Source organism: Macaca thibetana, chromosome 2, assembly GCF_024542745.1.
Source record: "Macaca thibetana thibetana isolate TM-01 chromosome 2, ASM2454274v1, whole genome shotgun sequence".
NCBI lineage: Eukaryota > Metazoa > Chordata > Mammalia > Primates > Cercopithecidae > Macaca > Macaca thibetana.
In genome coordinates, this window is record NC_065579.1 from 34,335,415 (window position 1) to 34,354,161 (window position 18,747).

General features: G+C 40.0%; 1 protein-coding gene across 3 annotated transcripts in view; it reads right to left on the reverse strand.

The window, feature by feature from the left end:
* CPNE4 (copine 4) overlaps positions 1-18,747 on the reverse strand; it is a 505,143-nt gene that overhangs the window by 83,499 nt on the left and 402,897 nt on the right. The gene's annotated exons all lie outside the window — the stretch shown is intronic.

Consider the following 18,747-nt stretch of genomic DNA (forward strand, 5'->3'; position numbering starts at 1 on the left):
TTAAGAAAGCAGTCATTCTCAGGGCATTGCAAGTGCAGGGTTGGCACTTGCATTAAGCTGACAGCAGCTGCTTCCTTAAATTTTGTATTCTATACATCTACTACATTGCCAATAATTATTAAGATTATGCATAATATACAATCTTCCCCAACTTATTTGGTCAAGAAAGTAACTTGTTTATGTATTTGAATTTAGGTAAAACTCATAGCGAGATTAGTGTCTTAGGAAAGAAGTTTGATAATTTTTTTTCATTCAATTAATACTATCTTTTGAGTGCCTACTATGTATAAAATAATGGCAAGACACCAGTAATATGAAAATGGAAATTAAAACTATCCCTTTCTTTAAAAATTTGGAACATAGTAGGGAAAGTCAGTTCAAATAAAGCAACTACACAATTTAACAAGTGCTATGCTAGTGGTGCCTTTAATGTGGAGTACGGTGGGTTTGGAGTGGATGCATCTGACTGAGTCGGGAGTTTGGGGAAAGCCAGTCAAGGACTTGCAGTAGAACTGAGTGGGGAAGCTGAGTCGTGAAGGATGAATGCAATTAAGCCTGAAGTATGACAGGATGTGAGTCTTCTAGGTACAAGGAACAGCAAGTGTGTGCTAAGTGTACTGAGGTATGAGAACCTATAGTGTGCCTGGGGCACTGCACAGTGTTGGTTATGTCTGCTGAAATGGAGCCATGGTGAGGAAGACAACTTTCATTGAAATCCACTGGCCTTAAAAAAAGGATACTCTAGGAGGTTGATAACAGTGGAGAACTGAGAGGAAGGGCAAGAACAGTGAAGGTTTGTATGAGTATATGTAATATAAACAACCTTCATAAACCAATGTATGACTAGAAGGGTATAGTAAACACACAGTAAGAATCAATAGAACTAGGAAGAAGTCTAAAATCCCTATCATAGCTTGTAGAGCCCTGAAGGTCTCTGCCTACTTCTCTAGCCTCATTCTACAACACTTCCCCATCCCCCCCCACATCCCCTACTTTCCCTCTCACTGTCAGGCTTCAACCACACAGGCATTCTTTCCTACTTGTGTTAGGGCCTTGGCACATGCTCCTCCTTCTGCCTGGAATGTTTTTCTCTCCAACTTTTCTAGATAATCCTCCTCAAATTTCAGATATCAAGCCAAATATTCCTTCCTCAGGTACTCAGGCTAGATCTAGCTTGTTATAAACTTTATTCTATCCCTGTACTTTTCCTTCATTGCACATTTGGGATCATATGTTTTCATGATTACTTGATTAATGTATATTTACCCCCAAAACTGTAAGCTAGTTCTACGGGGCTGCAACCACTTCTGCTTAACTAACCATTTTATTCCCAACAGTAACAAGGAACTTTGTGTATTTTAGGTGCTTTACAAGTCATTGTTGAATGACCGATATGGTTAGTTAGCTATCCACCAAATATTTGTGCTTTCCACAGTGTAGGGTTGTTGATGGATGGGTACATTTCCTAGCCATTTAACTAGACACCATCAAGGGAATGTGACGTGTTTCACCTCTGGACTCAAGTAGTTAAGAATGAGGTGTGCCTTCTCCATTCTCTTTTCCTATCCACCAGTTGGAGGTATGAGACTTTAGGCTTTCGAAGAAGGTGGGATGATACAGCCACAGGTGTTTAAAACCAGGATGCCTGAATCACTGTATGAAGGCTGCCCAAGAAAAACTTGATTAGATTTTTTTTTTTTTTTTACTGAGAAACACATCTTCATTTTACTAAGCCACTGAGAATTTAGTTTTTAAAAAATACATGTTAAGTGATACATGTAAGGGAATAATGAAAGATTAAAACACAATCTAGATGTGATAGGAATGGAGCTGGTTCTCTAGCCCATATTAGATAAGAATTTTCAAGAACATTTAATAAAAACAAACTCGGAATTAATATAAACGTTATTGTTGCCATATTTGTGTTTGTTCAGGTTGACCATATAGTAAAATGATTATAGCTTTCATTCCAGACCAGGAATTTTATTATTCTCCCCTCATCTAGTTGATATAAGAGCTCCTACTGGACTGTTACAAATGAACTCTTGGGCTGCATGGACAATATCCAACTTTTGGAGCCAAGATTTTCATGCACAGAATGAGTAAAGTAGGTTTGCATAATTCCTTTAAGAATGTTTTACCAAGATTCGTCTTTGTTTGAGTGTGTAATATATTACACTAGTATAATACTTCCACCAAACCAACTTCCCCCTCTCCTTTCCTTTTTCCCTCTTTTCACAAATATTTTTTGAATACTAACCATGGGCCAGGTACTGTGCTAGTCACTGTAGATAAAATGATAAACAAGGCAGCCATTCCTTTTGCCATCACAAAGCCTATAATCTAGCAAGAAAGACAGGTAAGTAACTAAGCAACTACAATGCAGCATGGTAAATGCTATCTTAGAGAGTCTTCAGGGTACTACAGGAACACTTTGCAGGGCCAGTGTAGCAGATACTATCAGTCCTACTATGTCCTACTCATGTCACATTGAATTCCTTTACCATTTTGAGGCACACCAGAGTTCCTGATGTCTTTTCTCTCTCAACACTCAGCACCTCAGCCTCTTTGTTGGAGGGCTGTCCTGAAGCTGCTAGATTGTTCTCCTTGAGTGTGCAGTCCTGGAAGTGCTTGGAGAAGTCCTTACCAGTGACTGAGACACATCAAGGTTTAAATGTTGTTGATTGAGACAACTCTGAGATGTGACTACACTGTTTTTAGATATCCCTGGCAGGATTGAGCCAAAATTCTCCTGAGATTTTGCTTTATATCCTACTTTCGCTTGCCTCCTTCTCCTCTCTGGTCCTAATTTTCCACTCTCCTATCAGTTATTTCTGGAAACACTTTCACATGAATCCTTATTTCAGGGTTGCTTCTGGAGGGTCTCACCTAAGATTGGCATCTTACTCAGTCCAGAAGGTCAGGGAAGACTTCTTGGAAGACATGCCATCTAAAACGATGACTGATGGAGGAATGGAGTCATCCAAGTGTACGGGGAGTGGATGGAAGACAAGAGCGTTCTAGGCAGGTGAACAGGACAATTCAAAGGCTGCTCCTGGAGAGGCCACAGTTTGGTGCAGGTTACCTCTTCAGACTCCATCTTAATTTTCCATGTCAGCAACTTTTATGGTGAGCTTACATTTTCTTTAACCTTTATGTCTGTGATATAAAATTCCTGTTTTCTTATAATCAGCATTTATCAGGAGCCTTTTTTTAAAAAACACAAAACAAAATATATTCATTCCTCATTTACTAATAGATTCATTGCCTGTAACAGTGTGAATAATGTGTTGGCCAAAGGAGAATGAGATAGCCCATTACACTTATTGATATAAATTATCCTTGATGAAGAAGATCCATGTTCATCAATACTGATATGACTGTGCCATCAATTTAATAGCTGAATGCTAAGGACCATTAAATTTATCACTATTTGCCATCAGCAGTTCATGACCGATTGACAAAATAAACTGCAGGGTAATCAATCATATTGTATAAATGCTTATCATTGGGCTACATGTGGAATATGGAGGTTGACTTGTGATGTTTCAGCACTTCCCTGTCTTGATTGTTGCTCTTGGCTGTTTAGATCTAAAGTCCCTATAAGTGTTGACTTACTTATTTAAATAAGCTGGTTGCTACACCTTGAGATTCAGTCCAATCTTGCTGTCTAGCATGATCCTTAACCAATGTCCTTTGTGTGGGCATATGGAGGACCTCTTCATTCCTCTTGATCTGGAATGTCTTTCTTTTTTTTAGGTCTTCCCCATTCACAATTGTTTTCCTTTATGTATCAGCCCCTGCTTTCACTTAGTCTTTCTTCTGACATTTGTATTTAAAACTAGCAATTTGCACTCTCCTGTAATAGTTTCCCCTTACTGAAGTCCTTTTGTAACTCTTTCTCCTCTCTCAGCTTGCCAGAAATGAGAAATGCCTATAAACTTCACCATAAGCAACGGTAAATGAGCCCAAGTCAGGTTTTCTCTCCAAGTATGGACTGTTTTGCAAAGCTTACAGTGACCCAGAAGGGTCAGCTTCTTTGCCTGTGATAGCTATTTGTAACTTCAGAAACTCCAGGTTTTGTGTGGCCAAAAGGAAGACTAAGATAACTGTCACAATTCATTCCAGGAAGAAAAATGGGCTGGGTGTGGTGGCTTATGCCTGTAATCTCAGCATTTTGGGAGGCTGAGGCAGGCAGATCACTTGAGGTCAGGACCAACATGGTGAAACCCCATCTCTACTAGAAATACAAAAATTAGCCAGGCGTGGTAGCAGGCACCTGTAATCCTAGCTACTCAGGAAGCTGAGGCAGAAGAATCACTTGAACCCAGGAGGTGGAGGTTGCAGTGAGCTGAGACTGAGCCACCGCACTTCAGCCTTGGCAACAGAGTGAGACTGTGTGTCAAAAAAAGAAAAAAAAAAGAAAAGTAAAATGGTTAATGGAAAGATATGACATCCCTACCAGTGTTTCTTTTGTGTGAATACTGAAGCTACTATGCAATCGTCTAACATGGTTGCACATGGAAATTGGGCCCCTGTGGTTAAGTAAGGTTTTCTCTGAAGTGAGGAGGCCTTAATTCACATATTTGTCATGGAAGAGGAGTCAGATCCATAGAGTGGTGAAAGAGAGGATCCTGTACCTCTCTCTCGGCATCTCTCTCTTAGATCTAGACTAGGATGGCAAATACTGGCCCAGGCATTATCATTCATCCCCCGATTACTCCCTTTTTATCCTCTTATCTTCATCCATGTAAAACATCACTAATCCATCATATAATTTCCTCACTGAGCTGAGATAAAACCTACCTTAGACTCCTCCTCAGTCCAGCATGGCAGTTAGTTGTTGTCTATTGATCACAGCTGAAAAATAAAATTAAAACCTATTTCCTATTGTTGGTCTCCAGTCTGCTGAGTCAGGAGGTGTGTATGTCTAGAACACACTGATGGTAGGATGTGTGCAAGAAGGAAAAGAACCATGTGAACGTCATCACCTTGGTCACTGGTGCAGAACTGCAAGCCCTGAAGTGGAAGTCATATCTTGTAAACAAGATCATTCTAGTTTCATACAACTCCTAGATTTATTTTCTCTTTGTTTTCTCCTGTCTTTCAGTGACATTCAGTTTGAATGATCTGGCCTTATCACAGCTTGGCCACAGAGTACCCAGAGGAGTCCATGGTTGGGTCAGAGTTAAGTGGGAAGTTGAGTTACCTTGAAAACAGAGTACATCTGAGGCTGCTAATTAGTGAATAGTTTTAGCAATTCTAGGTCCTATAGTTCAGCTGCTTTTTCTTACCAGAGGTTCTTCCTCCTGCTGACAACCTTAGTGAGCCTAAGTGAGATTACCAGTCTATTTCTCTTTTTCACAAAGCCATACGTTTTTCATCATGGCAAGTCCTTCTAGTTTTTTGTGGCTTCACTAAAGCCCCAAGATCAGGTAGCAGGTACCAAAGTCTTCTGATGACTCAAGACCCCAACATCCTATGGATAAAATGGTGATGATTTTCTCAGCATGAGTTTCCAAGAGAACCACAGGAATCTTGTCTTCTCCTTCTGTCTTTACCTAGAAGTTTAGTTTTTATGATGCTCTCTGTAGCTTTGATCTATAAAGAGGAGCAAATTGGCAAATATAAGCCTTGCAAAATGTTGTTCATATTTGCAAATAGCCGCCTTGGCAGGCAGGTATGTGCTCTGTAAACCTAAGTATTGCTTTGGCATGTGAGTCAAAAGGGAATTTGTAAGCAACCTTTAGGCAGCTGCTCTTGGAGAATACAGCTTGGCATGTAACCAAGTTCAGCTGAAAAATTTGGACACCTCATCACTGCCAAACAGACCATCACTCCCCTTTGTGTCTTTCTGGTCATGTACAGGTCATTTATTTGTCAGGTTCTTTCTAATTCCACTAATTGATGGCATCCAATTCGTCCTTTGGCCCTGAGTCAGGATTCTACAAGATTTTAAGCCCAAACATCATTCCAACAAAAAAAGGGGATACCAAAGAACAGTAGTTAAGATTTATTTTTAAACTTAATTAAGAGTTTGGTGGATTGTCATTTGGACCAGTGGCTGGCCTGGCACTTGTTTGGATTCCTCAACATCCCAGCATAGAGAAACATGAATCCACTTTTAGGCAAATGAGTTGTCTTGAGGATTTTTTTGGTTTATAGCCCAAGTCAGTGGGTAAGGGGTAGATCAAAAGGCAGAGAAATAAAAGACAGTGAGACTTAGTGTGAAGGTATAGAATCCATTCTGCACATGTCTATACTATTGTTTTGTGATTTAATTCATTAAACCCAACAACATGTCCCCAGCATGTGCTCAGTAGGCTATTAGGAAACATACTATGTACAAATGAGTTTAAAATCATGGTCACTGCCCTCAAGAAACTTGTCATCCAGCAGGGAAGATAAATATATGCTAGAAGAAGGTGAAAACCAAAGTGAAATTATGTGATAACTTACTAGGAAGTGCAGAGAAGGGTTTGAGTGAAAGCAAAGGAGAGGGGTGATTTGTTGTGCATCCTTATTGGACATGAGAACAGTGTCTGATACTCATTTGTCTCTGTAACTTGTGCCAGGAAAAAAAGTAGTTGTTTGATAAATGCTTAAGGGATGTAATTGAGAGAAAATATACACTGTTTCCTGTAGGGAGTCATTTTTGAAGTAGGTTTGAAAGGAAATGTGAACTTTGGGTTGACAGAAGAAGTAGGAGAAAAATTCTATGTAGGAAACTGAAGGAGATTAGACATGAGGTGGGGTGGGGGGCAGCCTGCTGAAGCAGAAGGGAAGGACAGAGAATGGTGAAAGAGAACCAATGTATATGGCGTTCATCCTTAGGTAGGGCTTCCTCCCAGATTTGACCCTCGCTCAGAGCTAACTAGAGATAAAATAGTTACCTTGTTCTTAATACTTGTTCTTAATATCTTAATATCCTGTTTAAGAAATCTTAATATCTTGTTTTTAATACTCTTGTTCTTAGCCAAGTTATGGGTACACTGCATTGTTCTCAGGGGAAGGAGTCTCCCAGGGGTCTTAGGAAGCTCACACAAGTATCTTAGATCACTATTCTTAAACTTTAGTATGCACATAAACCACCTGGGGGGCTTATTAAAACACAGATTTCTGGACCCACCCACAAAGGTTGTGATTCAGTAAGTTTGGGGTAAGACCCGAGGATCTGCATTTTGAACAATCTCAGATGATGATATGCTATTCCTAGGACCATGGTTTGAGAACCACTGTCTTAGACAAATATACAGTTTCCTTTCCCTCATATTTGCGCTATTTACTAAGACACGGAGAGAATCAAATGCCATAAGGTGGCTGTGATGAGCAGAGCCTTTAAAAATGTTTGCTGAAGGCAGCTGATTCAAAGGTGCTGGTGTCAGGTGATATGAGAAGATTTGTGGAGTAAAACTGCATTAATTTTCAATATTTAAACAGTTATACTGTGGATGTTCCTATGGTAAACTGGGTGTTTGAAATTCAGAACATTATTTTCCTCAGAGAAGTGACACCATTGTAAATAGAATTTAGGTCTCCAGCTCACAGAAGAGCCCTGGTCTCATGGAATGTATCTAAAGCACTCAGTTCTGCAATAGATTATCACAGAAAATAATACCATAGCAATACCACTAGTTAAACAAAATGCAACCTTGAACATGTGTTCTTCATTCTACGAGATGATGCTTAGAAGTTATGCGACCCCTACATTTTGATAAAGTAAATTGTGTTTTAACACATTAGGAACCTCACTAATTGAAGAACCCTTAGTCAATGAATAATAGAGTGGTATAAATGAATTGTAAAACAATAACATGGTGCATAAAAGTGTTCTTAAAACCTTGGTTTATTTGCTTTTTGAGTTGGAATTTATTTTTATATATCATAGGCTTTTTATAGGAAGAGAAGTTTAGTTTACATAGGCATCTCAGGCTCTATTATGACGCTGACTTTGAACACTTTACTGGGCAGTCTAGGCTTTGGAACATCTGCATGCCTGTAATCCCAGCTACTCGGGAGGCTGAGGCAGGAGAATCGCCTGAACCTGGGAGGCAGAGGTTGCAGTGAGCTGAGATGGCGCCACTGCACTCCAGCCTGGGCAACAAGAACAAAATCCCATCTCACAAAAAAAAAAAAAAAAAAAGAACATTTGCTACCCACTCCCCCATAGCCCCACTTCTGAGGGGTTCTCTCCATGTAACTTGCTATAACGGTGTCTCATGCCCATGCTCCCCTGGCCACAGAAGAAAGACAAGAAATGAGTACCTTGTTTAAGGACAGCCAAGCTGTACACTGACCGGAGCCTATGAGGTGACTTGCTGTAGAAGTTTTACTCATCATCAACAATGGAGACTAACTGAACCAATCAGAACTTGAGACAGAGAAAAGAATAAAGCAGTTAGCTGTGGGAGTAGGAACAAGAGAAGAGTGAAAACAATGGGATAGCTGAGTTGCCATAATGGTATAGCATGAGCATAAATGTGAACCTCTGCTGCCTAGGAGGTTAACCAGATGGCCCAGTTGTTAGGGCTGCTCTGAATTCTGAACGATTTTCTGAGTGTGAGCTATTTAATAAAGCCTATGAGCCTGACTGTGCAGCTCTTCCTGAAATCATGGGAGTGTGGCCAGATTTCCTGTCTTTCCAATTTTTTCAGGTGAATTCTTATAAAATCTTCCCACACTAGAGGTAACCCAAATTCCTTTGGATAAAAATAGCCTAACCAACATAAACTCCTATGAAAAGTCCCTAGTGACAGATTTGGCACATAGATGATGCTTCTTGGTCCCATTACCCTCAAACCTTCATTTCAGGTCTCTGAGCTCAAGTTTTCTATGTGCTGAATTGGTATAGTATTTCTCTCCTCCTCTTGTTGATCACTCCCAACTGATGAAGCAGTATGGTAAAATCTGTACAGCTTTGAATTAATCAGAACTGAAAGCACATAAAAATGCAAGGAATTAAAGAACAGACAGAACATAAAAGAAAAAGGTATAGAGGGAGAGTCAAGGAGATCAGCTCTCACCACAAAGGAAAGCTCAAAGCCTTTGATGAACTGCACCTATAAATAACTATTAGGTCTGGCAATCCCTGTAAGGCTTTGGCCAAATGGTCCAGGTCCATCAGGGATAATGAGGGCTAGGGACATGCTGCTAACAGGCACAGCTGTAGCATAGGCTAGAGGACAATGTGCTTCCGATTGTCACTTGTATGATGTAGATTTATAGGACCTGAGCTCTGTTCTGATGAATGCCCCAAGGAAGCTGGTCTTCTTTGATTCATTAAATGGGAACTTACCATGCCTTTTCTCCATTTGGTCTTAGGAATCATATCTTAGATTCAGTGGTAATTTGGGGATCATTCCACTCTTACCCTCTAATTTTAAGGATCAGAAGACTGAGGTTGCGGAAGGGGAGATGACTTAACCAACACCACACAATTTATTCATGATAGTATTGCTTTAAAGCCTTGCTCTGCCTGCTCCTAGCTCGAGGCAGAGGCAGTAAAAATTTCATCTTACTGACCTATTCAATCACTTATTTTGTGGCGTTGTTTCTAATAGCTCTAATGCTGTCACATCTCTTTCTTATTTGATCTTCCCAACAACCCAGGCAGATGGGTAGAGATATTATCATTTTACAGGTGAAGAAGCTAAAGTTCGGAGGTGAGGCCCCTTTTTTGGAAACTCAGATACTCTGACTTCTAATACAGATGCCTTTTCAATAAATAATTTATTTGAAAACAATGTGTAGACTAAAATTTGCAATAGAAATGCTGATCTTTATCATAACTCTCACTTTCATCCCATGACACACTCCCTGTGCAATAGCAGAGGCCCATCCTTAAGGAAAAAGTCTTTTTTGTATCTTCAGTTTTCTGCAGAGCATGTTGCTATTATAGGAATTCTCTTCAAATTAAGTCATAATTTCCACTGGGTTATATATGGGGTCCATTTGGATGGTGGTAACTTTCTTTATTTCCAACAAACCATTTTTTCCATGGGGTGAAAGACTTTAATTCTGAGTCTTCGCTTGGTCACTGTGACCATTTTCTTCAGAAGGTTCTGTTTGACACTACTATTAACTCACCACCAGTCAAGTCATTCATTCATTCATTCATTCATTCATTCATTCATTCATACGTACTCCATTTCCAGGGCAGATGTGTGACAGATACTGTGTTAAATGCTGAAGACACACAGATAAGAAGACGTGGTACCTGTTTTCCAGAAACTTACAATTTAGTGTGTGTGGGGAGGTGAAGTTTGGGTATGGGAGACATCACTTTGGAATTGGGTACAAGATAACTACTGGAGATGTAGGGAATGTCTCAAGGGATTCCTAGTGGGAGACTTTGGCTGACTACCCAGGGTGTGGGGGAGTGAATGCTGGGGTAGTTTGGGAGGCAGAGGGAGCTCTAAAAGCATAGAAAGGGATGCTTAACTCATTTTAAATGTATTTTTAATTGACAAATAATAATTGTGTACATTTAGGAGGTATATTGTGGTAGTTTGATCTATGCATACATTGTAGAAAGACTCAATCAAGCTAAGCAACATACTCATCACCTCACCAACTTACAACTTTTTTGTGGTGAGAATGCTACAAATCTATTCTTTTACCAATTTTGAAGTATACAATACATTATTATTATTAACCGTGAACACAACTCATTTTCTTGCTTACTATCCTGTGGGCTACTGGAAATTGTATTAGTCCTTCAGTTTTCTACCTATATGTTCCATAGTATCGGGGCTTTCTTGCAGCATTTCTAGTATATTTGTGGAAAGAAAGTACAGTTTAAAGTAGACTGTGTTTTCTCTGCATTTGCTCTGAACTTCCAAAAACCTGTTTCATTACCACTCAAGATTAGGTGTTCAAGCCTGAAATATTTGTTAGAGAAGGCATTTTACAGTGCCTGGCATATTGATCGGAGCCATGTGTGTTCATAGAGCATACACTGTTGAGGTGGGAGAAGCAGAAGTCCCTATTCCCAAGGAGAGAGACAGCATTGGCCCATGACTACCGGCTGACTGAGCAACATGGAGTGGTTCATGTTTAAGGGCTTGTGTGTAACTCAAGGTTTAAGGACAATCTGTATTCATGGGGTGTTAGTCTGGGGATATTGTGGAAGGTTTTACGGAAGGCAATATGATGTCAGCTTTGAAGAACAGTGTGGCAGGTGAATAGGTAGAAAACATTGTGGACAAAGTTGTAAAGTCGTTGCCCATAGAGTAGGAGGAAAATGACCTGGTTAAATGGAGAGTGCTTGCAAGGGAGTAATTGTTGGGGAAGGGGATATGATTGTAGGTAATATAGGGAGGCAGATAAGGATATCTAGTTTGAAGACCTTAGGAAAGGACAACCACAGAGGACTGGAAAGATCCTAAGTCCCCATGATGCTGTACAAGGTCTCACATGAATAAGCCCACCATAAATTACCCAACAACATCACCTGCCATCCTCCTCCTCATTCATTCTGTCCCATGTATGGTGGCCTTCTTACTCTTCCTCAAATTTGTCTGGAATGTGCCCAAGTCAGAGACTTTGTACTTGCATTTGGTTTGCCCCAAATGCTTTTTCCACAGATTTTGGCATGGTTTTCTCCCTTCTTTCCTTCTGGTTTGTGCTAATATGTCACCTTAAGAAGTCTTCCTTAACCATCCTATTGAAAATTGCATTCCTCTCTGCTTTATTTCTTTATCTTGTACTTTACTTTTCTTATCACCATCTAACAAGCCATGTATCTGCTTAATTATTTGTTTCTGTCTGTCTCTCTTACTAGGATTCAAGAACTCTGAGGGAGGAGGGATTTTTGTCTGTTTTATTAACTGCTGTATTCCTAGTGTTTATAAAATGACTGACCTTAGTATGTTTCCAAAAAAAAAATTGCTGATCAAAAGAAGAAAGGAGGAAAGAAAGAAAGAAAGAAAGAAAGAAAGAAAGAAAGAAAGAAAGAAAGAAAGAAAAGAAAAGAAAGAAAGGAAGGAAGGAAGGAAGGGGAAAAAAGGCAATGCTCACTTTCACATGGTAAGAGAGATTGACAAGGGAAATTCACGGGACATGAACCTCTATGATAGAGGTTAATATGTTAATTGCTGGCAAAAAGCTACAAAGGTGAAAATAGTGATAGAGTGCCAAGAGACAGAGCAATGGAGAGAAGAAGAAGGAGCAAAGGGAAAGAACATGAGGTATTCTGGGAAGGGTAATAGACATAATTTCTGGCTTTCAGTTGAAGCTCTACCACTTACCAGCTGTGTGACTTTAAACAAGTCACTTCATTTCTCTGGGCTGTCAGTCTCCTCAACTATAAAATGTAACCATTGTGGCCCATGTCAGTTGAGGCTTTTATGGAGTACTTACACTGATACCTTCTCTTTTATAAGCTTCATAATGCATATCAACAATCTTTCATGGAGTCTTTACTCATTAAACTTGGACATGACTTTAGAATACTGCTCAACATGGTAGTCAGCTATTAATGGCTAGTCCTACTATTAATGGCTCACAACTCTCACAATTGAGATGACATCACTGCTAGCCTTGGCTTAGGTGATCTCTCAGGTGACTTCCAGTTTATTGAGTTTATTATAATTCAAAGTTTGAGAGAAGAAGTAAGGAGAATGACATAGTTACTTGATGTTCATGGGGATGGGGAGAAGAAAATAAGAGAGAAAAGATAATCAAAATGAAGTAAGTTGGCATAGAGGATTTCTAAGCATTATATAGATAGATCAGCAGTATTCTAAGCTATTAAACCTTGAATAATGGTGAGGTTGCTTTTAGGAGACAGTTCATAGAAAAAAATGAGTATAATGCAATAAATCTCAAACTGAATCAACTAAGCTTTTAAAATGCAGATTTCCAGGCCTCAGTATGTCTTGGGTGTGGCCCAAGAATTTGCATCTCTTACAAGTGTTCAGTTGATACTGTTGGTCTGGGAACCACACTTTGACACTTTGTCAGAAGTGGGGGATATAGAAAAAAAAAAAGATCACAATAGTTTGGGCAAAAATTGTCTCTAACAATCTCTAGTAAAGAACCTAATTGTTACTCTGAACCTACTGTCATCACCTGAAGGAGGAAAAAAGGGTTGGGACAAATAGTAAAGAAAAAGGAGGATAAAATAGAGCATAAGTCACAACATACTCCCAAGATTCTTTGAAGCCACTAAAAAATAGAATGCTTCCCAGTTTATGTTGAGCCTAAAACTGCCAAAAGGAAAATGGAGATGTCTTTAAAATATAGCTAGTCCCACAGCAGGTGGCAAATATGTGTTTTACAGTAGCATGCAGCATGTGGCATGTGACATGCATTTCTATGGTTGCTCTGCTGCAGGGAGACCTCGAAAATGTTTACAGGAACTCTCTGGCTAGCAGGACCCATGTCCAAGATCCATTTGTAATCTCAACCTGCTGGGTAGTAAAATTATCAAGCTTTTTTTTCCCTTGCAGAAAAAAGTCAGTCACTTCCTGGAGACATTTCCTAGAACAACAGTTGACACAGCTGTGGGAGGTGATTAGCTTTTTTTGTGCAATTGGGTGCTCTGAAGAAAGGGGACATTTTCTTGTGAATGAGAGGGAGCTGTGTAGCAGGGAGAGCTCTGAAAGCCTGTGTAATTACATGATGAAATTGACAACTGGACAAATGGGGAAGGTCCTGGCAGAGGACTTAGACAAGTGTTTCTGGTTGTCTCTCTGTGACATTTGCAGAGTCAGTCAGCATCCCTCAGCTGTGAAAACTATAATATGACAGCTATTATAATATGGGGAGAGACATGAAGGGTGGTAAGAGAAGATAATTCACAATTATTGAACTCTGGGCTTTGTGTACGGTGAAATGCACACATGATTCCGTTCAACTCTCCAAACAACCAGTGAACTCTTCATTGTACAGGATCAGAGTAGCTAAGTAACTTTTCCAAGTTCATTGGCTGTAAAAATGTTCAAACAAAGGTGTGCTTGATTTCTAAGCCTGTCCTATTTCATCATGTCAGTTTTGCCCATCTTAGCCTAATATTAAGAGTCACTTTGGTGTATTTATTACATATTTAGATTCCAAAGCCCTTGCCAAGACTTAGAATAATAATTTTAAGCGAAGTGCCTAGGAATCAGCATGTTTAATATACACCCTAGATGGTTAATAGGATCAAGTCATTTTGGGGAATCCCTGCAATGTGTCACATTTCCTTGAGAAAAGGCATGAGGTTGGAGAGGAAAGAGGGGAGGGATGGAAAGAGATTAAGGAGGTAGAATTTACAGGACTTGACTGTGATTGCAGGAGAAGTGAAGTCTGCAGTCTCTGATTAGCATTTCTGTCTGAAGTTTTGTAGGTGTAAACCCCTGCCTTGCAACAAAATCCTTCTCTAATTAGGGCAAAAGTAGTGAGTGGCCATTCTGCTATGCTCTCTTGGGTGTGAGCATCCCAGGAGAGTTTTAGCCAGGACACAGCAGCATGCAAGTGTGCTGCAATGGTTGCATATGTTGGAGATGATTTTCATAATACTCATAGGTAAAAAGAAATGTGAAAAGTTTCTGGGAGAGAACCCAACTATCATGTTCCTGTTTTCAGAACACAAAAATTGCTGTAATTGCTTGGTTAATTTAAAAAATAATGATGATGTATTGCAAAAAAAATGACTTAAGGAGAGAGTTTCTTGAAGAAAGAAGTGATGTTAAGTGTTTAAAGGTTTTAAATTGACAAACTAGGCTGCAGTAAATCCTTTTACTTTTGGAACGGTGAGCCATTTTCCTTGAGCTCATTGGGTCCTAAGTTACTCACCATGTTCAGCATAGATAAATGCTAACTTTTTGTCCTTCAGTGAAGACACTGCTGATGGTAGGCAGAATAATGGTTCCTCAAATATGTCCATACCCTTATCTCTGGGACCTGTGGATATGTTCCTTTAAATAGCAAAAAGAACTTAACAAATGTAATTAAGTATTTTGAGACAAGAAGAGAAGCACAGATTATCCAGGTGGGCCCAATATAATTACAAGAGTCCTTATAATAGAGGGCAGGTGAGTAAGAATCAAAGCAAGAGATGCAATAATGGAAGCAGAGGTCAGGGTCCTGTGATTGCTAGAAGGGGGTCACAGGCTAAGAAATGCAGGTAGCCTCTAGCAGCTAGAAAAGTCACAGCAATTGATTCTTTCCTAGAGTCTCCAGAGGAACGCAGCTCTGCTGACACCTGTTTTAGCCTAGAGAGACTAATTTTGGGTTTCTAATCTCCAGAGCTCTAAGATAATAAATTTTCATTGCTTTAAGCCACCAATTTTGTGGTAATTTTGTTACAGTAGCAGTAGGAAATTCATACACCATCATCAAGTGGCTTTTGTCTGTTATTTCCATGATGAGTAGGAAGGCTCTTGTATCCAAAGAAAGCAAAAACCAGCATGGAGGAAAAATTAAGTTCAAAGTTGATTGTGTTGACCTTGACTTAGAACCATTACTGGGTGAATATGCCCTCATTTCTTCCTTTGACTCTGAGACCCATGGAGTTCCTGTTCCTTATAACTGCCAGTGACAATGTTCCACTTCACTGTGCCTTTCCTTTGGTCATTTACTCTTTTTAAATTCTTTTTTATACAGGGTCTATTACTGTCATCCAGGCTAGAGTGCAGTGTCACAGTCATGGCTCACTGCAGCCTCAAACTCCTGGGCTCAAGTGATCCTCTTGCCTCAGCCTCTGGAGTAGCTAGGACTACAGATGTGAATTACCACACCTGGCTAATTAAAACTTTTTTTTTGTAGAGACAGGACCTTGTTATATTGCCCAGGCTGGTCTTGAACTCCTGGCCTCAAGCAATCCTCCTAAAGCACTGGGATTACAAGCATGAGCCACCATGCCCAGCCCTCTCTTACTTCTCTTAATGCTACCATGTCAGATATCCTCTAGGCCATTATCCCTCAGATATTGCAGCTTTTAGGGCCAGCTTCAGAGAATCTTCCACATGACACTTTTAGTCCATAAATCCTATTCTGAGGAAATTGCAATAATGTTTCCTAAAAATTATGCCATTAAATGGAATGTAGGCCAGGCACAGTGGCTCACACTTGTAATCTCAGCACTTTAGGAGGTCATGGTGGGCAGAATGCTTGAGCTCAGGAGTTCGAGACCAGCCTGGGCAACGTGGCAAAACCCCATCTCTACAAAAAAAATACAAAAAAAAAAAAAAAAAAAAAAATGAACTGGGCATGGTGATGCATGCCTGTACTTCCAGCTACTCAGAAGGTTGAGGTGAAAGAATGGCTTGAGCCCCAGAGGTGGAGATTGCAGTTGCAGGGAGCTGAGATTGTGCCACTGCAGTCCAGCCTGGGCAACAAGGCCAGACCCTGTCTCAAAAAAACAAAACAAACAAACAAACAAAGAAAAACCAAAAAAAAAAAAAAAAAAAAAAAAAAAGGAAAGAAAAAAGAAAAAGGAATGTTCTTAGCTGTCACATTCCAATGTGTCTTTCCCTAGTTATAATCAATCAGTTTCTTAAGCCCATGTCTCCTGAGTCTCTGTAGCTCAGAGATGGTTTATTATTTGTAAGCATCGGCCTCATATAAGGACAGATCACGGGCTGTGGTCTGTTGTCTGGTTTCATCAGTCTCAGGAACCTCCTTTTACCTCACTTATTTGCTCCCAATTTTGATTTTAGGAAATGGAGTTAATCCCCTGCTGTAAACATGGTTTCATTTGCTATACTACACCAGGAAGAATGGCAACTTAAGTTTGCTCAGTTGTCAATAAATTAGAATGCTGATTACTCACACATGACCTTAAGATTGTTATACTATGAAACATATTGTGGATCCTATCCTAACGTGTGCCTCATTTAAAAGTCTTCAAGGCCATCCCCTAGACTTATAAACATGAACAGATGTAGGTTGACAGCCAGTAGCTGAGAGAGACATACTGAAGCAGAGCAGGCATTCAATGTGAAACAGTCTAGGAGCTACAGATACATCATGGAAAACTTGTTTAATATATGGATGCCTAATTCTAAGAACATATATGCAACACCTGCCTGTGGGGAAAAAAGTCTATGTTGGCTTGTATGTATATGCACAGTAGGGAACAGTCCTATAATATAGGGAAGGGGGAAATAACTGACAGGAGAAGGTGGACACTTAGAGCAGGTCAAAAATGGTTGTCCTCTGCACACCGGCAAGAGGGAGATAGCTGCAAGGCCCATACTGAAATCAAAGAGATCTGCCTCCACAAGAGTTTGCCGCTGTCCATGGTTCTGAAAGTACTGCCCTAGAACACAGAAGTTTATCATAGCTCAAGTTGGGTTGCATCACTTTTTGTTGTTGTTGTTGTTGTTCTGTTGCTTGGTAGCCACATCAATAGGTGTCTAGAAGAGACAGAAGCATGATGCAAATTTTCCTTAAATGGAGACCAAATGCTATAGTTCATAGAGGACAGTAAGTACAAGGACAGAGGAGGGGCCAGGTATTTAATTGGAGACTACAAAGAGTTAATATGATAATTCTGTCTGCAATGTCTATAAAGTCCCCATTTCTACCTTGTGCTACACCATCAATTCTATTTTTATATCATCTTTTTATGTCACTAAACTCTACTCTCGTGACATACTTAACTGAAAAAAAACAAAACAAAACCCTGAACTTTTATTTTTATGCAACAAGACAGATGGAGTGTGCTGAAATGAAATCCATCATTGGGTGGTGACTTTTGTTCAGGTTATGAAGTCTTGTGATGGCTCTTGTGAGTGAACAATTTTAAATATTCCATCTCCCCTCCCTCCTCAAAAACAAAAAAATCCTGATGTGCAATTCTGGGTTACCCAGGTCTCCTCTTGCTGGGCTAGGAGCTGTCAGCAGTCACAAGAGAATTTCTCAAATCACTGCTCTCAAGAACTGTCATTCTTGGCTAGACTTCACTTCCTTACTCCCGGCAGGTGCTTTCTTTATTTCTACTTGCAGTCCTCCCTCCTGAAATTGATTTATGCCTTAACAAAAAGCTAGTTCAAGCTTCTGTGTCAAGGCTCTTGTTATTCAAATCCTGGGGTGGATCAGTGTGATCTGTGGATCAGCAGCATAGCAGTCACAACTGTGTTAAAATGCATATTCCCAGGTCCCATCCCAGACTTATTGAACCAAAATCTGCATTTAAACAAAACCCCCAGGTGCTTTTATGCATGTTAAAATTTAAGAAGCACTGATTTAGGTGATAGCCAAACCAGTTCAGTTGGCTGAACTAGGAAGACCTGTTTCCAATGCTCTAAATCAGCTTGTTGGGCCTATTTATTCATTCAATAGGTAATGGGTATCTACTCTGTATTAGGCACTACCTGAGGTTCTATAGGTAAAACATAAAGACAGTATAGCTCCTTTTCTCCTTACTTGTCATGGCAGTTGTTTACCACCTTGTCCTGCCCTTTGGCTCTGGAAGGTCTGACAGTTCTCACCATCCTCCTTAGTTTTGGGTGCCTCCCCTTGCTTTACTTTCTACTATTGGTGTCTTTCTGAGTTTTGTCTGTGAATTTAGATTCTGTTTCCTTTTGTTCTGCCATGACTCCACCTGGGTTTTCTGAGTCTGACTTGGCCATCTTTCTGACCATTGCTTATCTCACACACCAAGTTCACTGAGGCTGCTCAGACCCTGGCTCTCTTCCTTGTGACCGTGTCCCATTGCTACATATGCCCTTAGACTACAGCTTTCTCATTTTAACCATGGGATACATATTTTCCTAACTGCTGATATATGGGTCCAGGTTTCTAGGAATTGTGGCTTTC